Genomic DNA, 4815 nt, shown 5'->3' with positions numbered 1-4815 from the left:
AAAGCACACAGTTCCTCTGTTTGTCTGGTGTTAACAAAAACAAGACCCCAGGTCATGTGAGGAACCAAGTCCTTAATGTAATGGGAATGATAGATAAAATCCTGGGGATAAAATCAGCCAAATGAACAAAGGACAAAGCAGATACTTTTGTTTCAGTAAAAAATAGCAATTATTCTTTTGTTTCTTAACCACACATTTATATCACTCCTTTTTCTTTCTTTCCTTTTAAATTTTTTTTTGTTTAAAATGAACTTGCATGCTAGTGGTTATTGCTTTGCCAGTAATGTCTGGTTCTGCCTGATAACATCAAGCTTTGTAAAACAATGTAGTATTGTCTACAATCCCTGCTATTATAGTAAGCTAACAGTCACTGTAAACAGAAGGGCTCTTCGCAGAGAAGATGAACCAAAGATATATTTTGAATTAAACACAAAGCGAACACTCCAGCTGGCAAACATTGCAGGAATATTTCATTCTTTCAAAAAAAATTGCATTGGGTTTGCACTGCCAATAGTATACACAGAGTCATTGTTTCAGTCTCAGCAAGAGGGTTATTTATACACTTTGAATGCGTACTGGTTTCTCTTAAACTTCACAAAAGTAACCCATTAAAATCATACCAAAAGTATGAGGGCTTGTCCTAATGTTTGAGGTTCGTTTTCTCTGGTGGGTGCCACTAAAGCTCATTTTAAACATGTCTCGAGGACAGAGGGGAATATTAGGTCACACAGTCAGATCTATTGTATATCATAGTCCATAAAATTTATTCCAGCTACTTCTTTATGGAGACCAAGGGCTGACATTTGGCTAAAGTGTGTGCCTGGAAGGTTTGCCGCCTTGAATCTACCACTTTCTGATGTAACTGGTTCCAGCAGAAATCAACCTCACTATTAAACATTTGTATTGTACTTCCATTTGATTTTCTTTGGCTTTGATTTCCATGCTTAAGTTCCCATTGTGCTTTTCTCTGATCCTTAAAAAAGCTCTTTAATAACTGTTATTTCTTTACCATCCAAGAAGCCTGAACCATCTGAATGCTGTGTATTTTTGGTTCATTGGTACTTCTGTATAAAGCCAGGAGAGGGAAAGCAGAGAAGAAGTTTTGACTGGAATCTAACTAAATTTTGTTTGCCTTGTTGGGGTTTCTTTTTTATTTAAAAAAAGTTATTTCAGTTTAAACGGGAACGTCTTGCTATTCAACTTCATTGTTTCTACTTGAAAAAGCTTTCAGCAACTTTCAACTTTTGCAAAAGGTGTCCACCTAGAAACATCTGCCCAAAATGACCCCCAAAACCCAGAAGGAAGTTCAGTAAAATTCATGTTAATTTTTTACCTTATCCAGTCTACCTTTTTTTTGTTAGAATGGTTCCATAAACTTGCTTTAATCAGCATTTACATGTGATAAGCCCTTCAATTTTTAGCATTATTTAGTATTATGGTGACTTCCCCGAAGTGTACCTGCTACAAAACCTCTGCCATTATTCTTAACTGAATATGTTTGATGTGGAACATAAAATAACCATGACCATTATAAAGGAACATTAGCTGTCTTTACTGTTTTGCCAAAACTAGATGCCTTTTCAGTGGATCAGGAAGGGTTTCATCTGGATGTTACCCTGTATTTCTTGAATTAGGATTGTGTAAAGATTACCTACATGTCTTCAATCCGAAAAAAGTTGACTAGGCAGCACGTATTACAAAAATACACATGCATTTGTCTATATAGGAATGTCTGTCATCTCTGTATAGTCCTCTCACGCAGTACCTATGCATCAATAACTAGGCAGAAAAAAATAAAATGAAATTTGCTATTAATTATCTCTAAAAAATCACTCCCTGTGATTCGCAGACAAGACAAAACTAAGAAAATATTTATTTTCCAGATGACAATTTTCCATGCTTCTAATCGGATTTTCATACATGTTGCACAGACCACTATGGAAGTTCATTTTTGGTTTCCCATTCTTGCTTTCATTTAGGAGCATAAATCTAACTTGCATCATGGGAGTATTAAAGGGCAAAATAGCCTCTAAAATGCTATCAATGGCATCTATGCAATTTTAATGGAAATATAAAGAGCATTGCCATCTTTTCTGCCCTCATTACACAAATTATGATATTTTCAGCTCCACTGAGCTGTCAGTATGCCTTGCTATTGGCGTTACACCCAGCATTAGCATCCCTTCCCTTATGAAGGTGATTATGATACATGACGAGTGAAACTTACATTTTAGCCAGCATCAGCACATTGCAATCAATATAATATTATGTCTTCTGTGATCCTAATAATTTTACTACTGAACTTAATTGGCAATCAACAAAATCAGAATGATTACTAGTGAGTAAGGATCCTCATACACTCTAAAGTATTTGCTTTAGAATTAGTGAAAAAGTAGGAAACCTGACAAGAGTTTTCTGTCTGGCAAGTCCTTGGAGACTTATGAAACTTCCCAGACTTCTCATTTTTCAAGAAAAAAAGGCAGTTTTGAAACATTTAAAAGGACCGCAGGCTTTATGGAGCTTTGTGATAACATTTAGAGGGATCGATTTCCTGTTGGGTAAAGGCACACAGACAACTTTCCAGGCAGCTTCCCTAGGCCAGGTAAAAGCCTTCACTGTACTGACCTCAGCTCTGCCATCCTCTGACGTACGTACAACTGGCCAAGCTCCCTTGTGCTTCACTGGAGATGGAGCCACCAGATTTACCTGCCTGTGTTGCTCAGGGAAGACAGGCATTAAGCAAGCCTAATGTTTTACCAGATTGGAGAATATATTCAATGGTGAAGGAAACCTTAATAATGATGTTACATCACATTCCTTAATTATGGCCTTTTGCATATAATCTCTTTTCTGTGTGGAAATAAAACTGCTGAACAACGGAAAATGCTGCTTTAAGAAGGAGAATAGGTATGTCTGTGAAAACAAACAGATCAATTTAAAATGTAGGAAAAGGATTACTTTCAAGCCTCATGCTCTTTAATGTATCTACACAGTTTATGAGTTCCATCTGGACGATAATAAAAAAAGATACCAATGAAACAGAATTCCCAGAACTCAGATGTACATTTTGGCTTTATTTAGCAGGTTACATATAACATCAGCTGTTCGCTTTTTTTCAGCAAAATGAAGCACCTGAATACACTCTAACTTCTACCAGCCCTTGAGTTAATAAATGTTTTTCTTATAGTCTTATGAACTGGATGCTGGAAAATTCCAAGACCTCACAGCTGACCAAGAGAGCTTGAGATGATGAAATAGCTGAATGAAAAGATTTCAGCAACAGGAAGGGAAATCAGAACAAATTTACATCCATCCCACCCCAAATAATCTCACTGGGAGAACTGTAGTAGTTTGTTTGGCTTTTTGGAATACTGGATGGCAGCAGTACAATGCAGGACTAGGAAATGCCTCTCTGCTTTTGCATCTGCATAGGGCCAGCAAGTGAGCAAGCGAGCCAGCATTTCTTCTATCTCTCACTTTGGCTGAAACAGGAATCTGGCGTGGCAAATTGAAGTCCCATTGAAACAAAGCCACTATGAAAATACAGAGGAAATCCAGTCTCAGACTAGTTCTGCCACTGCAGAGCTTTCACTTTTTATGTAAGATTTTATAGAAAGTGTTTTTACCTTACAAATAGACAGGAAGAGACACAAGGGAGACACAAGAGCAGTTTACTTATTCCTAAATAGTTCCTCTTCCTCTTCTTTGTTTTCCTGATGCACTCCCCTGATACCAGGCTGTCAGTAACACTCAGGCTTTGTTCTGCAGTCAGATATGCTGTGCAGCAATGCCGTGCATGAAGGCTTCTGAATTAGTGTCTGAGTCGAGAGGTGACCCAGGAGCAAGTCATTCAAGTCTAATCTCCCTTCCTTGCAAAGTGCTAGTCCTTCTGGACATATTGCTTTCACAGTCCAAAAGTAATTTTGTCAATTAAGAGCTAATTTTCCCTCTGCTAAAGTCTTTTAAGTCTATCACGTGGTCCATTATGGCCTGCTAAGTATGATGGCAAAACTAGGAAAGTCATTATCCACACAGCAGTGGAAGCTGTGTGGAAGTGCATTGCAAAGCAGCCTCCAGTGACAGTGTCCTCTGTGCCACGAATTCCAGTGGGATGGGGAAAATCCCTCAGGAACAGGTCACAAGCCTGTGTACCTTTCAGATCCCATAAATACAACTGCTTTTTTTCTTCCTGTTGTTAACCAGTAAGAAATTGCTTTACTGAAGATAAATATACCCAGTAAGACTATTTAGATAGCAGCAGTTGATAATTTACTAGAACAGATTCTTTGAAAAAGACAGAAAAAATCAATAAGGATATCTCTGGTGTATTGATTAGCAGATGGGTATTCATATTACCAGAGATACAAAGTAATTTAAGCAAAGGAGTGAGAATTGAAATGGATTGATATCATTAGTTAAGGTGGATAGAACGATGCAAGAAGCAAAATGAATTTTGAGCTCTTTAAAGGAAGCAGCTATGAATGTACTAATTTCAAAGAAATAAATGGGAATTTAAAAAAAAAAAAAGTTTCAGTAAGTCTGTTTAAAATTACTTCAGGTTCCTGGTACAGAATTACTAAAGTGACAAGAGAACACAAAGTGGAGGCCTCAGGATGAAATTATCTTGTGGTGACTGCAACCAGTATCAGAGTGCCCCAAACAGGGACTGTCTGCTCTGGTGAGCCCCAGCTGGGATCCCCTGAGCAGGTGATGGGCTGAGAAGCCAGCGGAGGTGAAGATGGGAAGTGCAAACAGCAGGTAGTTGGTCTGACCTGGGTGGAGTCCGTGCTGCAGATGCTGGGTGCTGCATTCCTG

The sequence above is a fragment of the Corvus brachyrhynchos genome, unplaced genomic scaffold (genome assembly GCF_000691975.1).
Source record: "Corvus brachyrhynchos isolate BGI_N302 unplaced genomic scaffold, ASM69197v1 scaffold60, whole genome shotgun sequence".
NCBI classification, from domain to species: Eukaryota; Metazoa; Chordata; class Aves; order Passeriformes; family Corvidae; genus Corvus; species Corvus brachyrhynchos.
Note: the sequence above shows the minus strand (reverse complement) of the source record.